Below are 24425 nucleotides of genomic sequence, written 5' to 3'. Positions count from 1 at the left end.
TGCCCTAGGTGTTAACATCTCCACATTTGGCTGACAATGGGCCATATCCCCCCTGTCTTATCTGACCTGTTTTTTACCTCTCTTCCTACCTACTACAGGTAATGGGCCTTTTCCACTCTGACTGAATAGACCTTGTCAGCTCTGGCCCTCTCTTTTACTGGGACCCCACTCTTTAAATACCCCTCTGAAACCACCCCCTAACTCATGCATCTGATGAAGCAGGTCTTTGCCCACGAAAGCTTATGCTCCAAAATATCTGTTAGTCTATAAGGTGCCACAGAACTTCTTGTTGTTCTCAAAGATACAGATTAACACGGCTACCTCTCTGATACTCCAGGAACCAGTGTGTTGTGTTGCACAAGGAAAACATCCAATTCTAACTGAATGTACATATCACGTTACCCATTTAGACCCAGTCATAAGTAAGCAGCTAAATCTAAACATTGAAGAAAGAGAGTGTCTGTGGAGACCCTGTTCCCCACTCGGCGCTCAAAGGATTTGAAAAACAAAAAATATACTCTGTCAAACAAGTTGTCAGTGAAGCCACTGCATCCATATGATCAATAACAACATTTAAAAACAATCTAACAGTAGGTGATACAGTAAATATTAAAATAACAAGCATGCATGACATGGGCATACCATTTTCCTTTTTCCCAGTATTGTTTAAGATGGTCCCTGATTACACTTACTCCCCAAACAAATATTTTAGCATGACATACCCAGAGATCAATAAATGCACAGACTCCAGACATACATTAAAGTACAGTAGGGTCTCAACATTCACCAACTTAAGGTTCACGAATTCAGTTATTCCCGAGCCGCTGCTTCCCTGGGGCAGGGAGCGCTGGCAGCCGCTTCTTCCTCAGGGCCCTGGGCAGGAGCGCTGGCAGCTGCCACTTCCCTGGGACTCTGAGCAGGGAGCGCTGGCAGCCACCGCCTTGCTGGGGCTCCTGGCAGAAGCCCCGGCAGCTGGGCTCCTGGTGGGGAGTGGCTGCCATATTTGTGAAATTTAACATTCGCAAGCGTTCTCAACACGGAACCCTCACAAATGTTGAGACCCCACTGTATTAAATAGTCTGAAATGATCTTTCACCTTCCACACATATGTTCCAAATCTCTTATACTCCTCCTATTCCCCTCCATCCTCCAGAAGATGCAGGTACATGGAAAACCAATCACAAAGGGCAGCTGGATGCTTCAAGGAGCAGGGACTGGGATAGGGAGTTCTCACATCCGGAGCACAGATTCTGTTTAAGCTCCAGTCTGTAGTGATCACATCATTAACATTTAGGTATCATTCAGGCTGTTAAATAGAATGGATTGATGAGTTCTGTGAAATACTAGTGGATGTGGGTTGACCTCACAATTTGGCACCACTGCAGCCCCAGCAGAGTATCTAGCAATATAATGTGCATATAGAATGAGCTATGGTAATCATATTGCCCATTGTGCTTTCAATTGTATTAGTTACTTTGTTATCAAAAACTCTTTGAACATATTAAAGCCTCATAGCAAAAGTACAAGTTCCTTGTATAATCTTATCCAAGCAGACCATTTATGTGTGTTCCCATATGCTGCAGGAACGGAGGAAAGCTAAATAATCGCACAAGGGTAAAGCTTGTCAGGGGTCACTTGAAATTAAGCAGTATCAAAATGTTGGAATTGCTTTCTCACTTTCAGGGCCGCTATGTGCAAATTCATCTGTGTTGTGAGAGAATACATTGGAAGTTGGTGTAAACTGTAACAGAAGGCAGTGGGTCACAATACACATGGACACCTTTGTGTGATTTGAATTTCTAATAATATCCATAATCTTTTTAGCTATTTTGACTTGGAATTAGTAATGTTTTTCTTCGAAAATGGCACATTGTAGTAAGTTAAGTTCTGGCTGTTTGAATGGGGGATTCTAAACATGATGGGTTAAATATAGTCGCTGTTTTCTGACCTATATTTAGGAAGCTGTAATGTACAAAAGAAAAAAAAAGTGATCTGTTACTCAGGAGATGTAGTTGAAAAGGAATTAGTTTCAATATTTCCTGTTATTAGGCCTGATCTGTCAGCCAAATTGCATTTTGAATAATTCTGGGTAATCAATTATCAAATAAGCCATGCGGGCATTTGAAGTTCTGTAGAAAAATGTTTAGATCATTACAAATTGAAAGGAGGCAGCCCAGGATATAGGTCAGTTAGGGATTTTCTACTATGCTATTTTGGTTCTCTGACACAGTAACGTGGCTAAGTGCCCCTTTCTGCTCTCTGTGGATTTAGGTCTTGAGCTCTGGGTAGACTGTGATTCTTCAGTTCTTGGAGCAGGTGTGCTACCCCGGGAGTACCAACTGTTAATCCCTCGAAGGTCCAATAGGGTTGTGGACCTTGGCCATTTTTCCATTTGGGAAACAGTGACTAGTGATAATGACCAAAGAGTTTTCTTAAAATCCTGTATTTTTATTTTGCAGTTGGAACAAAGTACCTGAGAGCAGATGAGTCTAAAACAGCCTAGAGCCATATTTAGTTGCATCTATTTTAACGTTTGTTAGGCATGTCCTCTTAAGTCACAGGAACAGGACAGACCCTATTTACATTCTCTCCCAGCATCAGTGTTCCCTCTAATTTTTTTCCATCCATGGGCAGAATAAATTTGTTATATGCTCCAACACATGTGCAAATGTGCACCACCAGTAGAAACACACATTATTGGGTGGCACCTGAATCTCTTCTGTGTGGCCGCCCAGGTGCTCAGCCCACAAGGAACAAAGCACAGCAACCCATATCCTTCTGTGACCTATCCTGGAGCTCACTCAGAACATGTGCTGCTGTTGTCCTCCTGCTTGCAGCTGATGGTCTGAGGCTCCTCAGGCTATGTATATAATACACAGCTTTTAGCAAGCAGCTTGCACTGACATGTCAAGTTGTCACATCAGTGTTGTTTGTCAGCACTTTTGTGGAAAAATTACTTCTCACCCCCATAAGGGGCTTTTGCTTTTTTAGCAGGAGAGCATGCTTGTAAAAAAAAACAACAAAAAAAAAAAACAAAAAGCAAGATTTGTACTCGCACTTGTTATGGCAAAACTTTTTGTTGTGGGGACAGGGTTAAGCGCCAATGAATGACAAAAGTGTTGTCATTGCATTGCAAGTGTAGACTTATGCTTTGTCTACACTGCACAGCTTTTAGCAGCACAGCGGTGATGCCATGTCTGTGTTGCTAAAAGTTAGACAGTGTAAAAGCTGTTTGTTAGCACTTTTCCTGACATAATGAGCAGGGTTCAGTTTATCAAAGGCAGAGAGCTCCTGGAGACAACAAGCCATTTACGCTGCCACTTGTCCCAACACAACTTTTGTCTTTTGGGGGATGGGGGTTTAAGCAACTGTGAATCACAAAAGTTTTGTTGGTCAATGGCCTGAGCCTCAGTCTGGCTGTTCAAACTGTAATCTACTATATCTACCCATTCTCTGTGGGGGTCTGCCTCTCCTATTCGAACTGTCCATTATGCCAAATACCAGGGTTTTGATTTTTCGTTCGTCATTCATTCTGCAAATATGCCTGAATAGCTGTAACTTCCATTATACAACAGTAGTTTTCTTTCAGCAGTATCTTCCTATATAATTCCTCGTTGGTGACCTTCTGTATCTATCTTATTCTCAGATATTTCTATAACAACTCCTCTCGAATGTCAGTATTCTTCTCTTTGAATCTTTCGTTATCATCCATTTCTCACATCTATACAACTTGCTGCTGAATACACACATTTTCAAGATGCTCAGCTTTGTTCCTAAGCTAATTGCTTTGCTTTTCCAGATCTTATCCATTGACTTCAAACTTGCTTTTGCTTGTACTATTCCAGTTGCTGTTTCCTTCTTACAGTCTAGATCATACATTATGTTGCTCCCCAGATACGTGAACTTCTCTACGTTCTCTAGTTCAATCCCATCTACACTATCTTCCTTCCTATTTCCTTATCACCAGATACCATTGTTTTTTGTTTAATCCATGTATTACATTCATGTATATGTTGGTTTTTTTCTTCTGACCATCTTTTAGTGTGCCACCAGCATGGCCTTTCTCAAGTGTGGAAGAAAAGGACAGAAGGCCTTTGAACCACTCCAAATTAACGTACAAGATGTCTATTCAGGTTCCATTTACAACTACAGAATAGATCTTAAATTGGTCAGAAATGATCCCTACACATTGGCTTGGCTTTCTCTACTTTCACTCTAAAATAAATAAAGGGGGGAGGGCAATAAAACATCTGTTTGTACCTTAAGTACATGGAATTTAATTTTTATTCTTTATAATTTGAATAGATAACATTGACATTACATTTTTTTATTTGTATTGGTTTTTCATTTTTCAGAGTTGTGAGAAATTGTTACACTTTATAGCCATTAAAATGCAAATTGTCAACCTCACATTAAGTTATATAAAGCAATTATCATAAAATCAAATTCTAATACATTTTCAGGCAGCACTTTCTTTAGCTTGCTAGCGTGTATAGTTTTTTGCATGTATGGTGTAATCAGAATGTATCAGTGTTTACTCATAATCTAAACCATCCAATGCTACTTATCATAAATCATTTTATAAATGAAATTAAATTGATTTTCTTTTTGTAAAAGGTTTGGTAAATTGATGAGAGAGGGCAAGATATTTCGCAATCTGTTCATGGGAATCTAATGTAAATAATGAACGATACGAAAACACAGCATGCCTTCATGTCACTACAAGTCACTAACTTTCAGTGAGTGTTGAAAATGTATCGATTTGGAGCTTTCAGCTGCATTAGTGAAACAAATCATTGAAACATGGCTACCATTAGTTACAATCTGCGATTCCCCTAAATTACTGCACAGGGAGTGGTTGTACACCTCTTTCAGTAGGCAGAGGCTGGTTCACTCTCTGGTTACGTGGTTAGCCAGCAGCCATCAAGTAAACTGGGATTGATTTGGCAGCAGGGTCCACTGGCTCATTTTGTACATGGCTGCTACCACCAACATTTCCACCCTGGACAGTGCACAAGTTAATTGTCTGCTACTGAATTTTGGCTGCCTGACTGGATCTCCAGATGATAAATAGTTAAATTCCAATTTTTTACTCCCCTCTGTCTGTCTTGCTGTTCTTAGGATCCAAAAACAGCTTGTCTGGTTTCTCATCTCTCTGCCTAACTGTGGGTTTAGAAGATTGAAAGCAGTATTTCTGAATCTTTATAGTCCTCCCTGTCTCTTCTTGCTTCTCTCCTGGGGCTTCTCATCTGTAGATCTGAAAGTCTAATCCCATCAACATTACTAACGTGTTTAATTCACCCTAGTTTGTTCACCAGGCCAAGCACAAAATTGGCTTGGTCCACTTTTTATCACAATCACAATTCCAATAAGAACAGTGTTACTATCAGCACGAAACTGAAATGGTTTGCCCTCCCTGGGCAAAATGGCATGCAGCATTTTGAAAGACTGATTTATTTCTATTATGGGCCCCATCCTACTGCCAGTAGCAAAGCTGCCATTGATTTCAGATGGAGCAGGAACAGGTGTTCAAAATGGAACCCTGCCTTTCTTCTCCATGCTCACTTTCCTGAAACATCATCTATTAGGGCAGCCTAATATCACATTCCCCATTCAGTTCTTATTAATGGATAAACCATTTCATCTGGCATACTCTTACCCTTTGTACCAACCTCCTGCCTTGGCATTTCATCACGTATTTCTGCCCTTATGCGCAGTCCTTCCCGCCGCTGAGTAAGCATTGTTTGAAGTATTTATTATTAATTGTATAGTATTAAGCTTCTAGGACTGTTCAGAAGTACTTCACAAGTGACTGTCTCTCTAATTTGTCGCTAGTGAAATTGCTGGTGGACCATGAAAACTGAGCTACCTCCCCTCGCTTTGAGGCTGTTGCGCTAATCAGAATTGTCCTAATGTGAAGCTCAAATTTCTGTTGCCATGCTGTGTCTCTTCCACTGTTAGATACCCTTGCTAATTACAGTCCTCCGTGAGCCCCCTTTTGTGATGATTTATTTCACAAACAAAAGTTAAGTATTCAAGGTCGACTTGTTTATAATCTTTTCCTACTTCCCTATGCAAACAGGCAGTGCGACCATTTTATAAGACAGTAAGATCAGATACATCTCACTGCTTCATAATCTTCAGTCAGTTGGCACGCAAACGTACAGTGTAGTATGTGACACACTACTTACTGCTTAAAAGCACATGCTAAACCTAACAAGGTTCACACATGCAGAAAGTTGAATTATTTGTAAAATGTGCATAACATTTTTAGAAGTGTCTGGGGTTGACAGTAAATGTGATTTAGGATCCTAAATACTTAAATCACTTTTTTTGGGATAATAGAACTTAGGCTCTTTGATGAGGATGACGATAACAGTTTGGATTGTGTTTGGATAATAAAATTTAAAAAAAAGTACAGCTGGCTGCTTTTATTCTTCTTTTAGAATAAGTGAATCTGGCTTTTTACTGTATAATTTGAGGCTAAACTTAGGCTGACAGCTGGTTTTTCAGATCCCTTAAATTTCCTAACATAATGCAGTGCAGATTTTCATGGAGTTTCCTTACCAGGTCAAACTGACCATACTACAAAAACTTTGTAATATTACACAGTATGAATATATGCATGTAAATTTCTGTATTGCAAAACTGTCTTTTCATTTGATTGTTCGGTAGACTGTCCCTTTAAACTAAGAGTTTGGGAAGAATACAAAGGAAAGCTATCCAGGAACATTATTAGAAAGTGCTATAGGAAGAAAATAGGGAAGTAGGCTGGGAAGGTGAAATAAACAAGATTTTTACATTAAAAGCCTGTCGGTAGATGGAAAATTTGTGATATAAATGTAAGAACTAAAATTTGGACTAGTGATGTGGAGGTTGAAATTATCAGGGCAAAATTTTACTCTCAGAAATACTTATTCATACCGCTGAATTCCATGAAATTGCACCGGTGTAAAAGCATAGAATTTAGCCTACTGACAGTAGAATTTACTTGGGTGCATTTTAAAAGAAAAGAAGAGTGATTTTATTATGGGTGATTAATGATATCAAATTAGCATAAAAATATGGGGCCTGATCTTACTACATTGGGTGAGAACTTTGTCTTAAGTGAAGGTTTGTGTTTCGATTGACAGTTTAGAGACTATTGAGATTTAAGGAGTAAATATTAGAGAGACAAGATGGGTGAGATAATATATTTTATTGGCCCAACATATGTAGGTACAACAGAAAAGATTTTCAGCTACTCATGACTTGTCTTTAGAATAATGTTTCTCAAACTGTGATCCATGAGTGGTCTCTGGATACCCTCCACAGGAGACTTGGAGCTTGCTCCACACTTCCCCCTCCTCCCCCTGGCAGGGAGCCCCATGGTGTCTGCCCTCCCCTCTTTGAGGTTCTTACACCAGCTTCCCAATGCGTGTGTGGGGGAGGAGGGGGGCGAGGCAGGACCCAAGCCCTGTGGGCCAGATCCAGTATGTTGGGGGTGGAGGGAAGAAATATGGCTCCATGCACTGCTGCTTCCCCTCCACCCTTCTGTGGGAACACAGCACCAGAAACCGGTCATGGGAGGGTTTCCCTGCTGCTCCCATTGGCCAAAATTTAGCCAGTAGAAGTAATGGAGGGTGGTACCTGGAGGACAGCTGGAGAGCATGGAGTCAGGTGAGTGTCCCCCTACACCACACTTCGCCAGCCCCCATGCTCCCATCCCCCTCCTACACCCCCCTCCCACCTAGCTCTCCCAGCCCCAACTTGCTCCTGCATCCTCACTCCTTTCTTCACCTTCCCTACTGGCCAGACTCTGCTCCCTCTCTCCAGGCCCGATACCCACTGCTCCTGCACCCTCTCTTCTGGCCACATACCCCACCTCCATCTCACTCCTGCATATCCCACCCTTCCAGACACCCCACCCTTAGCTTGCTCCCACACTCTCACTTCTGGCCAGACCACTGCACCCAGCCTGCTCCAGAACACCACCTCTCACCCAGACCCTCACCACACCCCCCAGAGACTGGGGAGGCAGGGCTCACAAAATCTTCTAATGCTGGGACCCCAAAAGAGTTATTTTAGCCTGTGAGAAGCCTTGAAACTTGGTCCCCCCTTTCTTTTCTCTTTCCCTTCCACCTCTAGAGCATCAGGGGAGTGAGGTATCTCAGCTGGGGGGGGCACATCAGTGAGGGTTAGAGGGTTACCTTTCACGTGTGTAGCCCCCATCTGATTTTTCTGTAAATCAGTGGCCCGTGGCTCACAAATGCCATAAATAAAGGCAGTGTTGAAACTCTTTTGGGACATAAATTAATATTTTGTTTTATTTAAAATGAAGTTTGGTAAAATAACAAGCTAAAGTTAAAATGCTTAATCTGTTTATTTTGATTTTGATTATTACTATTTTCTCTCTTACCAGCTATAGGCTGTGTCTACACTAGCCAGAAACTTTGAAATAGCCATGCAAATGGCCATTTCAAAGTTTACTAATGAAGCGCTGAAATACATATTCAGTGCCTCATTAGCATGTGGGCGGCTGCAGCACTTTGAAATTGACACGGCTCGCCTCTGCGTGGCTCGTCCCGACGGGGCTCCTTTTCGAAAGGACGCCAGCTACTTCGAAGTCCCCTTATTCCTATCTGCTCATGGGAATAAGGGGACTTCGAAGTAGGCGGGGTCCTTCCGAAAAGGAGCCCCATCGGCATGAGCCGTGCGGTGGTGAGCCGTGTCAATTTCGAAGTGCTGCGGCCGCCCGCATGCTAATGAGGTGCTGAATATGTATTTCAGCGCTTCATTAGTAAACTTCGAAATGGCCATTTGCATGGCCATTTCGAAGTTTGGGGCTAGTGTAGACACAGCCATATACTCCTCACTCCCTCTTGTAGTATAGCTCTAGTAACCTAAAACGAATAATTTAGTATTTAAGGTATTTAGGTATAAGCAAAGCTTGTCATCATGGGTGGTTGGCTGGTGGTCCACGGAAAGATTTGTGTTGAGCTGGGTGGTCCACAGGCCAGAAGGTTTGAGACCCACTGCCTTAGATCTAGGAAAGGTGCTCAGAGTGTCACAGCTAAATACCAGGTGGAATGAATTCTGTAATGTAAGTACTTAATAAATTTCAAAGAGACACTTCAAGTTGAAATGGCCTCTTAACAGCTCTGAGAATTGTAGAGGGTAACAATAATCGTGGTAGCAGTGTAGACCAGTGCAGGTTTCAACTGGCCATTCTGATAGGGTTTGGTGCCACACTGAGTTAGTGTATCTTGGCCTGCAGGGAGCTTGTGTCTGATGATGAGCTTGGCGAGATTTGGGGTTGGTTGAAAACCAGAAGAGATGGGTTTGTGAAAGGTTTCTTTCAAAATGTGTTCCACATTCAGTATGGGCTGTAATTGTTTAAGGATACCCTGTCCGGGTTCCAGTCTGGGGTGCTCATTGGTATGCAAGCAGAGGAGAGTTGGATATCCCTCTGAAACAGGAGGTCTTAAGGTACTTGAGTAGTTTGTTTCATCATGTGGTTTACTTCTTTGGCAGAGCGCCTCGTCTGGTGATGGCAGTTTTCAGTGCATTTAGGTGTGTGTCCGAGAGTAAACTTTCTCTTGAGAACACGTTCTGTGGTATCTGAGTGCCTATGTGTAGATAACAGATTTCCTGTTGCGTTTTGGGTTGGTTATTGGATCTTTGAATGTAAGTATAGTGACCCATGAGTTCCTGGCATTGGATTCCATTGCTGAAGCTGATCTTGGTATCCAGGAATTTGATGCTAGTTTGGGAGCATTCTAGAGAGAGCATTTGGTGAATGTTGGTTAAATTTGTGGTGGAATGCTGTGACAGTTTGCTGTCTCTCCAGAGGATGAAAATATCATTGATGATGTACCTCAGGTGTAATAGTGGTTTCATGGTTCATTCTTCCTCACGGTAGAGCGTGGACAGGGTGGCACCAGTGCTGCCTGTATAACGAGCACTTGGGTGGCCACCCAGAGAGAGTCAAGTGCTGACCTGGTAGTTTGCAGAGTGCCCACAGCTGGCAGCATGTGTTTCTACTGCTGGGGTAATATCTGTGCATGCTGCAGTGCACATAACAAAATTTATTCTGCACACGGGAAACTTAGGGGGAACATTGGTAGGCATAGTGGAGAGCCATCCTAGTAGCCAAGGCTGCTCATCTGGTTTGGGCCAAGTGTATGTTGAATGTAAAATTGCTATGGGTGAAGATGAAATGGATGTGTTTGGGATGGATATCTGAGTAGTGTTTATGGTCTTGTAGCTAACTGAGGCAAGCAGTAATCCTGTCATCGTGATAGATTTTGCTATTTAGGGAGTTGATGTCCATGGTGGCAAAGATGGTGTTTAGAGAGTGACTGTTCCTGTTTCAGATTTTCTGAAGAAAGTTGGTTGGTCTTGCGGGAAACTGACCCTTTCTTTGTATGGTGAGAGGTTTCAGGCTGGTTTCTATGAAACCTGAGAGGTCTGCAGGGGTTCCCCTGCTTGTGTATTTGAGAACGCTGTAGAAGTGTAGTGGGATGGGTTCACAGATGATGAGGTTGTAGAGTTTCTCTTTGAGTTGTTTGGGGAAGGATTTGTTGATATCCTTAATTTCCAGTGTGACTTGTGGAATATGGATTTTCTTTGAGTCCCTTATATTAGTAGTATCAGAGAGTTATTGGTTGACCTTGCTGATATTATGCTCATGGTTGAGATCTATAATGGCACCCCTTTTATGTTCTGGTTTGATCATCTTCTAGTGATTGGACATCAGGAGGGAATGACAGTAAAGACCATTAGATGCTTACAGAGGATTCCTGGATTGAACAAAAAGATTGTCACTTGCAGGAATGTTTGTTGGATTGTATATATGTAACACTGATGTTCCCAGGTCATTGGCAGGAGGGATTGAACTTGCAATGATAGGGGCTAACGTCTTGCGCTCTACCACATGAGCTGGAGTCAGCTGGCTCACAGCCAAGGCTGTAGAGGAGAGACTTCACTCTCCTTAGTACATGGTCTCAGTGCTTCTGGGTTTACATATAGTTCAGTTAAGAAATCCTTTGTGATCACCATGTTAGCTTTTCAGATGAGACTGAAGGACATGCCTCATGCAAAATAGGACTTGCCTCTCAGAGATGCTTATGCTAGTACCTTTAAACTCAGTAAAAAGCATTTCCCACGTGTGACAGCAAGACTTGTCCTGAAAAAAAGAGACTCAGAGTTTTGCAAGTAAAAATCTAAGGATAGAAGTTTGTGCATAGAAATACACAGTATTTCTACAGAGTGTGTTGAATAGAAAGCTAGGTCACAGGCTGTTCTGGGTTTAAAAAGGAAAAAAAGCTAGATATAATGCTGAAATTAGAAAACTACTAGCAGCATAACTTCTTCATGTCTAATATTTCTGGGGGTGTATGAAAAGGGCAGAAAAACAAAAATGTTCAACCTTAGAAGAGTAGAATTAAAGAAACATGAAGGCTACGTCAACACTAGCACACTACGTTGAAGTAGCATATTTCAAAGTAAGAACATCGAAATAGGCTACTTTGACACGTATCGTCTACACATCCTCCAGGGCTGGTGCTATTGATGTTCAACTTCGAAGCAGTGACAGGGAACATCGAAAGGAGCTGCCCCAGAAGGAAATGCAGAGTGTCTACACACAAAGCGCTCCCTGTCGAAATAAGGGACAGGAAAGCATGCAGACAGGGTCACAGGCTGGACTAGCTTATCCGGGGCAACAGCAAGCCTCTCCTTTAAAGGGCCCGTCCCACATGCACCCAGCCTGTTCAGCATGAGGTCTACAGAGCGCTAGCCACACTCTCGCAGACCAACACACAGCAGCCATGGACCAGCAGCAGCAGCACCTTGAAGCCTTCCAGGTAGTCATCCAGGGATTAAGTGCCCTGCTAGGTGCTGCACAGGAGGCCGCTCAGCAGCTCCTGGCAGGGGGGCCCTCCCAGGGACAGATGGGGATGCCCCTGACCACCGGGCTCCCCTCCTCCTCCCCCACCAGGTGCTCCACTTCCTCTGGAGCTACCCCACCAGCTCCGAGTGGTGGGGGCAGCTGGTCATGGGGGAGTGGGATGATGACCAGGGGCTGCGGAACTTCCGCATGCGCCAGAAGACCTTCCTGGAGCTCTGCCAGTGGCTCACCCCCACACTGAGGCACCAGGACACATGGATGTGGCGCACCCTCCCCATCGAGAAGAGGATCGCAATAGCCGACTGGAAGCTGGCCACTCCAGACAGCTACCGCTCCATGGGACACCAGTTCAGAGTGGGAAAGACTATGGTCAGGGCCATAGTCGTGGAGGTCAGGAGGCCTGGGCATGCACCCATGGGGGGACGGGGGAGCCGAGGAGGGGACCGAGTGTGGGGCTGGGGAGGGAGGGGTGTCGGGGAGAGAGGGGCTGTGCGGGAGGGATACCCGGGGAGGTGCCCAGGAGGGTGGCCTGGGAGGAGGGGCCTGGGGCACCCTGCACACTCTCATGGGTGCTTACGTTCCCTCTGCGCAGGTGGTCCGTGTGCTCAATGCCATGCTGCTCCAGAGGGTCATCTGAGTCAGGGACCTGGACACAGCCATTGCAGGATTTGCCACCATGGGCTTCCTGAACTGCTTCAGGGCCCTGGGTGGGACCCACATCCTCATTCGCACCCCAGACCACAGTGGGGCAACGTACATCAACTGCAGGGGCTACCACTCTGTGGTCCTGCAGGCCATGATGGACAGCCAGGGCCACTTCCAGAATGTTTACGTGGGCTGGCCCGGCTGTACACACAATGCCCATGCCTTCCGGAGCTTGGGCCTGTGCCACTGGCTGGAGGCAGGGACCTACATCCCCCAGAGGGAGATCCCTCTGGGGGACCCCACCGTGCCCCTCTGCCTCATGGCGGATGCAGCCTACCCACCTCCAGCCCTGCCTCATGTGCCCATACACCGGCCACCTCAGTGCCAGCCAGGAGTGGTTCAATGCCTGGCTGAACCACGCCCACCAGGTGATGGAGAGGACCTTTGGCTGCCTGAAGGGCCGCTGGCAGTGCCTCCTTGCCTGCCTGGACGTCGGCCTCCAGAACATCCCCCAGGTTGTGGGTGTGTGCTGCACACTCCGCAGCATTGTGGAGAGCAAGTGGGAGGCCTTCATCCAGGGTGGGCAGTCGACACTGGCACGGGCTTCCCCCAGCCAGCTGTCGTACCCAGTCGCCAGGCCCACCGCGAGGGGGTATGGGTCTGTGAGGCCCTGCGGGCCCATTTTGATCAAGGAGACCCCTGAGCAGCTCCCTGGCCTTCCTCGGAGGGCCCCCCACACACCACCTGCACTGCCTGCACACCGCCTCCACCACCCACACACCACCTCCCCAACAAACACACATCTCAGGTTTTGTTTAAAATAAAACTGAATTATTGAAAACTGGTGACTGTGTAATATTCACAACAAAATCTGCAAACAGGAGGACAACTATACAGCAGCAGAACAGTTATGCACAAGGGGGACAACTATATACAAATGGGGGACCAGGGGATGGCTCAGCCATCGGCCCATCAGTCTGGGGTGGGGGTAGAGGGGCATGACCCCCCTTGGGTATGGGTCGCGACCACCCCTTGTCTGTGGTTCCCAGCACAGCTGACTGGGGGCTGGGAGGACTGGCAGGTATGGCCAGGATGCCTCCACCGGCTGGTCTTCAGCCCCAATGGGCTCTGGTCCTGGGGGGCTGGCAGGCGGCACAGCGGGCAGCAAGGCAGGTAGGGCAGCGGGCAGTGAGGCAGGCAGCGCAGCAGGGGGCAAGCTGGGGGGTGGGCAACGGGTGGAGCGGCAGGGAGGGCAGCGGGGAGGCAGCAGAGGGCGGGAGCTGGGCGACAGCCTACCAGAGTGACCTGGCTATGTCCGGGAATATGCCCATGAACTCCTGCCATACTGCCCAGTACCAAGTGGACTCCTCCCGGTTGAACCGGAGTCTCTACTCGGCCACCTCCGTCTGCCACTGGAGAGCCGCCAGAGCTGGGGGTCCATGGGGGCCATCTCCTGGATCTGGCAGTGGTGTGACCATCCCGCTGGTCTTGGGGGCGTCCCCGGGCACTGGCAGTGGCTGGCCTCTGGTGGGCTCTTGGGGACCACGAGATGGTGTCTGGCTGCCTGGGGCCTCAGATGGTGCAGCTGCGGAGTGGAAGAGAGGGAGAGGAAGGCTGTTTAGTACTGTGCCCTGGTCCATGGCCCATTCACCTCCCCCTCGCCATCGGTGGGTGTGGTGTCCCTGTTGGGTGTCCCCATTGCATGGTCCCCCCACCCCCGGGGATAGGGCACAGTGCTGTCCGTGGGTGTGGATGCTGATGGGCGCTGATGGCCATGCTGCCATCCTGGGACTGTGCTGTGGCTGGGCAGTTGTGGGTCGGGGTCCACTGGGGGTGTGTGGGGCTCCCTCCCCGTGGCTCCAGGGGTGTCTGCCCTGTGGGGTATGTGCCTGACCATCCACTGCTGTGGTCGGGGGAAACCCTGTGGGCGGATGCCTGTCTGGTGCTCCAGGAAGGGAGGTCCATTAGAAGATCCCCCTCCTCACTGTTGGCCCCCCGTTTGGCTGCCGGGGATGCCTGGATCCCCTCAGGGGGAGCCCTGGGGGAGCTCTGGGGGCTGGCTGGCTGCCATGGATGGTGGGTGGTGGATTTGGGGCCTCCAGAGGGCATGCAGGGCTAGCTCATGTATGTCCTGCTTCCTGCATGCTCTCAGCTTCCTGCCACAGGAAATCTGGGTCTGTGGTGCTTTAAAGGCTGCTGCACACAGGGACCATAGAGCCCTGCAGGAGCTGGACAGGGCGTCTCAACCCCTCAGCTGATTGCCGCCATGGAGGACCCCGCTATTTCGAAGTAGCAGGATGTGGATTGTCTAGACACACCCTACTTCGACATTGAATGTTAAAGTAGAGCACCATTCCCATCTTCGAATAGGAATAGCGAGTTCGACGTCTCACCGTCTAATGTCGATTTCAACATTGAAATAATGCACGATACGTGTAGACATGACGTGCTATTTTGACGTTGTGCCAGCTACTTTGCAGTCGCAGGCTAGTGTAGATGCACCCGAAATTATGTAAGAAAAATGGCTGGCATTCAACCAGATGGGAAATCAATACTGAAACAGGGAAGAATTAAAGGTACAGGTGGAAATGCTAGAGGCAATATTAATTCCGGTAAAATCAACTGAAGGACAACAGAAACCAAAGTTGTTATATAAGAAAGTAAAGAGCAATGTAAAAGACAAATGGAGTTCATGTGAAAAATAGAATAAAAGACTGAGATTATGGAAGTTTTTATGAAGAAAATCAGTAAACTGAAATATTAGAAGTGCAGAAGAACCGAGTAAATCTACCAAACTACAGAAAATTGTTCCAACAGTATAACGATAAAGATTTTTTTAAAACATAAAAGCTATACAAAGGGACAGAAGTCTTGTTCTCTGTGCAGCATCTAGCACTGTGGTGCTCTGGCCTGTGATTGAGGTCATTTGAGCGCTATTGTAACATTAATAATAAGAGTGTGGAGAGCTCCTCTCTATTAGATAAGTGTTTTGTTGCAGTCTTTACCAAAGAGAACAAAAAAGCAGTCCGTCCTGTAGCACTTTAAAGACTAAGAAAATAATGGACTTCTGCCTAAACACACAATATTAGGGGGACAAGGTGTGTGTCGTAATATCTTTTGTTAGGCCAAACTCTGTTGTTCAATTAGGCAAGATAGTGAAGTTACACTGAGCTCTTCTTCAGGTCTGGGAAATGTACTCAACTAAAAGCAATGTGGAACAAATTATTTGGCACAATTAGTTAAACATATTTTAAGTGGTCTCCGAGGGGCAGCTGTGTTAGTCTCTATTGTCACAAACCAAAAAAAGCAGTCCTGTAGCACCTTAAAGACTAACAGTTTTATTTATCAGGTAATGAATTTTTTTGTTTAAGACCCACTGCTTCAGAAATTTTAAGTAGGTTGCCAGGAATCCGGTTTTCAATTAGTCAGAAATGGAACCTGATGACTGGGCAACTAAAGGTCTGGTTGGTGGCAGTAACAGTTCTGCACAGTTCCTGGAAGCTGCAGACATGCCCTGCCAGCTCCTTTTTCCCTGTGGGCTCATGTGCTGCCCTTGCCTGCATGCAGGCACTGCCTCAATTTCCAGGTCCACAGGTTCCATTGGCTGGTACTTGTGGCCCATGGAAGCTATGGAAATGATGCCTGTGGGTGGGGCAGCATGCAGACCCCCCTGGCCACTCCGTGCTAGGAGGCAGAGGGACATGTCTTCATTTCCATGAGTCACCTGAGGTAAGCATGGCTTGGAGCCCCTACCTCAATTGCTCTCCTTCACCCCAACTTCCTGTCCCAGTCCTGAGCCCCCTCCCACACCAAAATCCTTCCCAGACCCCATGCCCTTTCCTGAACCCCAGCCCCGAGCTCCCTACCATATGCCAAACCCCTTGGCCCTGCCCTCCACCCCAGAACACCCTTCTGCATCCCAATACCCCTTATCCCTGGCCCCTCCCCAGAGCCCACAACTCCAGCCAGAGCCCTCAGCCCCTCATGCATCCCAGCCTGATGAAAATGAGAGAGTGAGCAAGAGTGGTGGAGAGTGAGTGATGGAGCGAAGGGGGTGGAGTGGACCAGGAGCATGGCAGAGACCAGGAAAGGATGTTTGTTTTTCTGCAGTCAGAAAGTCGGTAACTCTAACGAGGGACCCTTTAAGGCAGACATGGGAACCCCCTGCCTGCAGTCCAAATCTGGCTTGCCTGGATCTGGTCCTTGAGGCGCCTTTCCCTGGCATCCGGCCTGCTACAGGGTGGAGGTATGGAGCCCTAAGCCTTGTGGCCTGGAGTCAGGCAAGATGGGGCCAAATCCAGCTCATGGGCTCTGTCTGGTGAGGGTAAAAAGGAGCACCATGTGCTGGCACTGCTTCCCCCGCCCCAGTGGAAGAACAGCAGAATGGCGCTGCCTGAAGACTTCCCCTTGCTGCTCTGACTGGTTGGAATTCTGGCCAGTCAGAGCAGTGGGGTAGGGGCAGTGCCTGGAAGCAGTAGGTCCTCTGGGGAGCTGCATCAGGTAAGCAGCCCCCATCACCCAGAATCCTCACCCCCAGATGCCCACTCTCATCTCTTTCCCACTCAGATCTCCACCTCAGCCCCCTCCTGCAACCTCTCCCACCCAGATCTCACACCACCAGTCTGCTGCTGCACCTACACATATTCCTGCACCCCACTTCCCCCAGGATTGCCCTCCCACAGCTCCTGCACCCTCTCAGACTCCCTAGTCTCTGGAGGTGGTCTGTGAAAGGAATGAGAGGAGTATCATTTTTGTTGTTGTTTTTCAGTCAGGGACTGTGTCAGTTTCATTTTTGTTTTCTTTATGGCCCCCACCCCTGATTTAAGGTGAAGTGGAGGAAAAGAGGGGAAAAAATGCTGATGGGAGTGGTTATTGGGTTATTGGGCTATGGGTTGTTGTTGTTGGCATTTGGAGATAGGAAGGAAGATCACGAAGATGGGATTGAACTAGAGAATGTAGAGAAGTTCATGTCTGTGGGGAGCAACATAAGGGCCATGTCTACACTAGCCCCAAACTTCGAAATGGCCACGCAAATGGCCATTTCGAAGTTTGGGGCTAGTGTAGACGTAGCCAAGGTGTGATCTAAACTGTAAGAAGGAAATAGTGACTAGAATAGTGAAAGCAAGAGTGAGTTTGAAGGCTATGGATAAGATCTGGAAAAACAAAGCCATTAGCTTAGGAATGAAGCTGAGCATCTTGAGAACGTGTATTCAGGAGCACGTTGTACAGATGTGGGACAGGGGTGATAACAAAAGATTTGAACAGAAGAATATTGGTGTTCGAGAGGAGTTGTTATAGAAAGATCCTGAGAATAGGATGGATGCAGAAGGACACCAATGAGGAATTATATTGGAAGATAACAGCCGAAAGTTAGCCTACTGCAGAAGGTTATACAATGGAAGTTACAGCTATTCAGACATATTTGCAGAATGAACAAAAAACGAAAAATCAGGACCCTGTGATTTGGCATACTGGATGGTTCGAATAGGAGAGGCAGACCCCCCCCAGAGAATGGGTAGATGATATTGTAGACTGGTGCAGAGCTAGTCTACAGAAACTAAGCGACTCCGCACTGGACAGGGAAGGATGGAAGGAAATAGTGAGAGAGGCATCCGACGCCAATGGGTGCTGAGCCCCTGGTTGTTGATGATGATGGTGATGATTGTTGTTGTACTGCATAAACAAGAAATCCCTTTTCTAGGGACAAGAGGATTGTGATGGACCCCTCTCCTCCACACATACTTTATGCAAATTGGTTTGTGAATATAAATATGCAAACCTCGGAGATGATTTGGACAAAATACCTCATGTAACCTGTCAATTTTAAATTTACAATTTGCTACATCTGTATTCTAGTTGTAATGTACAGAGAGTAAAATTGATGGTTATTAGAATGTTACATGCATGTAAAGTAGACAGAATTAGTTCTGGAAAAATAATATATTCACAAGTGTTTACATATTTGTATCTAATTATTTATTTTTAGGACCATTTACATACTGTTAATTCAGAAAGTGCCAAGACTTTGAACTTGATTCTGTAAAATTGATATACATAAATAGAAAATAAACTCAAAAAGCGGGCAAAGAAATTGGTGCAGTTAACAGACATAGGCTACGTTTACACTAGCAAAAACTTCGAAATGGCCATGCAAATGGCCATTTCGAAGTTTACTAATGAAGTGCTGAAATACATATTCAGTGCCTCATTAGCATGCAGGCGGCCACGGCACTTTGAAATTGACGAGGCTTGCCGCCATGGGGCTCGTCCAGACTGGGCTCCTTTTCAAAAGGACCCTGCCTACTTCGAAGTCCCCTTATTCCCATCTGCTCATCGAAAAGGAGCCCAGTCTGGGCGAGCCGCGTCAATGTCGAATATGTATTTCAGCACTTCATTAGTAAACTTCAAAATGGCCATTTGCATGGCCATTTCGAAGTTTTTGGCTAGTGTAGACACAGCCATACATAAGCCATCTTAAAGGACAAAGGAAAGCATGGAAACTTTTGATGGAATACTGCATAGGGAAGCTTTACAAATGTGAAACTGATTCTCAGTGGAGTATGTCAAGGATCAGTTTTAGGAATCTTCTATGGAATAGTTGAGAGCAGTGACTGCATCAGGAGTCCTTCTATGCCCAATTTTGTCGCTAGGGGATCTTGTGTCTTGGGCATGTCTCTTTCTCCATTTTAAATATCAGTAAAAATGCATAATGTTATTTGTGAAACTCTTTGATGCCATCAGGTGAAAGGTACTGTACAAGTGCAAACAAGTCTTGTTTTGAAAACTGTTTGGATATGGAGGTTGAAAACAAAGAGACCAAATATAGTTTCATTTATGCTTCTAAAGCAGGAGTTGGGAATCGTTTTTGAGTGCGGGGACACTCCTAGAATTGGATAACTGGTCAGGGACCATACTATTCTATTACATTAATGGGGGATGCAGGGCCTGGGACAGAATTCGAGTACAGGAGGGAGCTCTGGGTAGGGAGCTGTGATGCAGAAGGAGGTGTGGGTTCTAAGAGGGAGTTTGAGTTCAGGAGGGGGTTCACAGCAGAAGGAGGGTCAGGGTTAGGGAAGGAGTCTGGAGGCAGGAAAGGGTTGTGGGCTGGGGTAGGGGTATAGGTGGGGATGCAGAGATTTGGGTACAGGAGGGGATTGTGACCTTGAACAAGGTGTTGAGGTGTACAAGGCGAAGTCAAGTGCAGGCTCTGGCCAGGAGGCACTTACCACAGGTGGCTTCCAGCTGGCTGCTCAGCAAGACCCTCAGGAAAACTCCCTTGCTGCTGCAGCCCCTTGTGCTGCTTGAAGTGGCTGGATGCTTAGGCCAGCGTGTGTGTGTCTGCATGGTGTACCCCTGTGAGGGGGACAGCAGGTCTCCTCATGAATGCACGTGTCCTTAAGCACCGCCCTTGCAGCCCTCTTTGGCTGCTTTCCCCCATGATATACCCTCCAGAAGGCCTCTGTGTTTCCTTGATTGAGAGCCACTGCCTTATTGTAGGTGGAAAAATGTTTATTAGTGAGTATGAGTGGTTAATTCTAAGGGACTCCTTGATGAGCTGCAAAACTCTAATTGATTTATGAGGCCTATATTTCACAGCAGATGAATTATCCCAATGAAGACTTCTTGGATTTCCATTAGGAACTCATCCTGCAAGCACCACAAGACACAGAGCCCAATCCAAAGTCCTTTGAAGTCCCTGGGAGTCTTCCAAATTGACTTAATTGGCTTTTGGATCAAGTTCAAAGTGTTTGCTTCTGGGGGTAACAGGATTGCCCCACTGAGTCCACTTTTAAAGACTACTCATGTAAAAGTTTTGGGATAGACTGATCATGTTGAAAGGCTAACAGTACCATGTTTTCAATAGAGCAGAGAGTACTCACATCCCCAGGGACTGTTGAAAACCTCATAGGCTGGGACTTTGCCTTTGGGAAAGTGAGGATATCAAAATAACATGAAGGTTTTGGGGAAAAAAGCATACAAAACAAATACTTTTTTTATTTACTAAAAGACCATTACAAGAATTGTTGTAAAATTTACAATAAACACTGATCCATTAGCTGCAATTTATAGCTTTGCAGAGCGGAATATAAATTAATATAACTGAGATTCTACTATTGTTACAAGAATGATTTTTCATGTTCATTTTATTCTTTTCACACAGAGAAGAAGAAGAAAGGAGAACTGTAACAGGGATAAATACAGCCCTCTGTAATACTATATTTTATTGCTTGTGTTTAGAATAAATATGTCTAGACCATAAATACCAACACAATTATGAAGTCTTAGTTTGAGGTTACCTATATCGTCTATGTAATCCATTCATCTTCTGTGCCATTGACTCATAATTTCCAGCCTTGTCATTGTCTTGATGCTATGCTGATTGAGCAAGTACTGAGGTTTTTTTTTCTTTTTTGATCATTCAGTAGGCATAGAAATTTTTGAAAGGATTGTTAAAATTAGTATATGAATTAATGCTTAATGTAGTTAATCTTTCAATGGGTAGCAGAGATATCACATGGAGTAATGACGACTTTGACTTTTCTTTCTTGCATAATGTAATTCTGGTGTACATACAAGCTACGTCTACACTAGAGCGCTCTTTCGAAAGGGCATCTTTCGAAAGAGTAGCTGAAAGATGCCCTTTTGAAGGGGAGCGTCTACACATGGGCTGGGGCTGGTGCCGTTGATTTGTGCCATCAAAAGGGCCACCCACCCTTTCGAAAGGGTTCAGCAAGCCCTTCAAAAGAAAGTGTCTACACATACCCATGCCCTCTTTTGAAAGAAGGGACCAGAAAATGCCACGGCCAAGGCTGCATGGTAGACAAACCCTTCCGGGGCCACAGCCAGCCTCCCCTTTAAAGGGTCCCTCTCTAACACCTCCACTCTGCACAGCACAAGGCCTGAAGAGCTGCTACTAGCCCCACAGACACAGTGCCTGCATGACAGAGCATGAACCAGCAGCAGCTGGAAACCCTGCTTGCTGCCGCCAGCGGAGTGGTTGTCCTGCTGGCCACAGCAGTGGTGGCAGCCCTGCAGGTCCTGTTGGGGGAGGCCCCCCCAGGGGCAGTTGGGGATGCCCCAGACCCTCGGGTCCTTCGGTGCCACACTCCCTCGGATGCTCCGCCAGCTCTGGAGCTACCCTACAAGCTCCGACTGGTGGCAGCACCTGGTCGTGGGGGAGTGGGATGATGAGCAGTGGCTCCGGAATTTCCAGATGTGGTGGCAGACCTTCCTGAAGCGTTTCCTGTGGCTGTCCCTGGCCCTGAGACATGAGGACGCCTGGAAGTGGTGCACTCTCCCCGTAGAGAAGAGTGTCACGAATGCTTTCTGGAAGCTGGCCACTCCAGACAGCTACTGCTTTGTGGGACACCAATTTAGTGTGGGCAAGGCCACAGTCAGGCCTGTCATGATGGAGGTAAGGAGGGCAAGGCCACACACCCACCGGGAGGCCGGGGGGCCCAGGACTGGGGACCCGGGGTGGGGCCTGGCACGCCCTGCACATCCTCACAGGTGCACGTCTCCCCTCTGCAGGTGGTGCGCACCCTCAACATGATGCTTCTCCAGAGGGTGGTCCACATCAGGGACCTGGACATGGCCATCGCAGGCTTCGCTGCACTTGGGTGTCCAAATTGCATTGGGGCCCTCGATAGGGCTCATATGCCAATCCGTGCCCTGGAGCACAGCAGGGACAATATATAAACAGGAAGAACTACCACTCCATGGTCCTGCAGGCCATGGTGGACAGCTGGGGCCAGTTCCAGGACATCTGTGTGGGCTGGCCCAGCTGCAAGCATGACAGGCGCATTTTCCACAATTTGGGCCTGTGCCGCCATCTGGAGGCAGAGACCTACATCCCCCAGAGGGACGTCCCACTGGGGGACACCACAGTGTCCCCTGCCTGGCAGCCATTGCATCATATGTGCTTCAGCCCTGGCTCAGGTGCCCCTATACGGGCCACCCCACCTCTAGCCAGGCACTGTTTAACACCCAGCTCAACCATGCCTGCCACATGGTTGAGTGAGACTTTGGCCCTCAAGGGCCAATAGCACTGCCTCCTAGCACATCTAGAGGTGGGCATCCTCCATGTCCCCCAGCTGGCGGATGCCTGCTGCACGCTCCATAATACTGTGGAGAGCAAGGGGGAAGCCTTTGTACAGGGGTGGGCAGCCGAGGCCACCCCTGGCTACCCCCAGCCAGTCGCCAGCCCTAGCTGCCAGGTCCACCCAGGACAGGGTCTGCATCCAGGAGTCCCTGCCCCAATACTTCGACCAGGGGTTTTGGTGAGCACTGCCCCAGCCATCCCTAGTGGTTCCACCACACATGACCCTCTACCCTGTGCACTCCCCTGTTGCCACCTTCTGCCTGCAGCCCACCATCTCTGGTGAGCCCACCACCCCGCAGCATGCTGCCCCGACCACCTACATACCGCCTTCCCCAATGGGCACATAGGGATATGGATGAAATAAACTGTTGTTGTTCAACACAACAAAAGATTTTTTTTTCAAACTATGCCGAGCAATGTTGTACACCTTTGTACAGGTGAGAGGGGGCGAACAATTTACAGGAGGAGGGGGACATGGGTGGCCTGCATGGGGGGCCCTTACTGCGGGGCAGGGGTGGAGGGCCTCGACCCACGCTGGCCTCAGGACCCGCCCCCCCCCGCAACTGGTCTGGGGTCCCCGCCGGGGCAAGGAGGGTTCCGGGAGCACAGGGAGGTAGGGCCGGGGGTCCGCCTCAGATGTGCTGGCTGAGTCCCAAGCCCAAGTATACCCCTGCCACATCTCCTCAACATTGTGGTGAACTTGGTCTGGAGTGTGAGCAGGGTGGCCACAGGTAGTCAGGCTCTCAGCTAGCTGGGCAAAAGTGGCCTCATTCCGCCACTTTGTGCCCATCTCACACAGGACCTCCTCGTCTCACCATAGGCCCAGCAGGTTCCAGAGCTCATGCTCTGTCCAGGAGGGGGCTCGCTTTCCCCCACCCTCAGTTGGCCCCCTGGGAACCCCACACCAACTTGGAGGGGGGGCCCTGGGTCTTCTTTCCTCGCTGGCTGCTGGCCATGCTGTGCTGGTAGCTGCTGTGGGTCTGGCTCAGGCATGCAGGGACACCACATGTGATGGCTTCTGCCTGCATGTTCTCAGCTTCCTGCAACAGCGTTTCTGGGTGTGTGTGGTTTTAAAGGCTACTGCATACACAGACCATAGAGCCCCGCAGGCTCTGGACAGCATGTCTCTGCCTAACAGCTGATTGCCGCCATGGGTGGACCCCACTCTTTTGAAAGAAGGGGTCACAGAATGTCTACACATGTTTTTTTTTCAAAATAAGCTTTCGAAAGAGGCGGCTTTTCCTATTTCATGTTTGGAAAAGCGATTTCAGAAGCTGGAGCGCATTCCTTCGATTCCTTTCTTTCAAAAGAAGGCCTGGACGTTTGGAAATAATGGCTAGTGTAGCCGCAGCTACAGTGAGCTCCAAGCCAATTAACGAATGTGCCATTTTGCTTTTTTGTTATATAACCTTTTTATTAGTAGATCAAATGGATTTGCAGTTAATGATCTGGCACCAGTCTTTGTGACACAAACCGTAGTATCATGGCCTGAAAGCCGAGACATCCCAACTTAGTAGATTCTTTTAAAAAGATGCTTATAGGCTTTGCTATACTAGAAACGAGCAAGGATCTAATTCTGTAGGTCTTACTGAGGCAAAATTAGTGTTGCTGTCAAGAATATTTATGTCAGTGGGAGGAGTTTTGTCTGATTTAAAATCTACAGAATCAATATATAACTCCAAAATCCTGCCTACAATCATGGTCTGTACTCCCAGTGTAGTTTTCAACATGAGGTTGCAGGGAATTGCGTCTTGAACTTGGTGTAACCAGGAACTGAAACAAGCTTTT

General features: G+C 47.2%; 1 protein-coding gene across 3 annotated transcripts in view; it reads left to right on the top strand.

The window, feature by feature from the left end:
• Positions 1-24425, top strand: part of ADCY1 (adenylate cyclase 1) — a 275196-nt gene that overhangs the window by 52509 nt on the left and 198262 nt on the right. The gene's annotated exons all lie outside the window — the stretch shown is intronic.

Source organism: Carettochelys insculpta, chromosome 2 (genome assembly GCF_033958435.1).
Source record: "Carettochelys insculpta isolate YL-2023 chromosome 2, ASM3395843v1, whole genome shotgun sequence".
Lineage (NCBI taxonomy): Eukaryota > Metazoa > Chordata > Testudines > Carettochelyidae > Carettochelys > Carettochelys insculpta.
The sequence above is the reverse complement of the archived record's forward strand: the minus strand, read 5'-3'. Positions and strand labels throughout refer to the sequence as shown.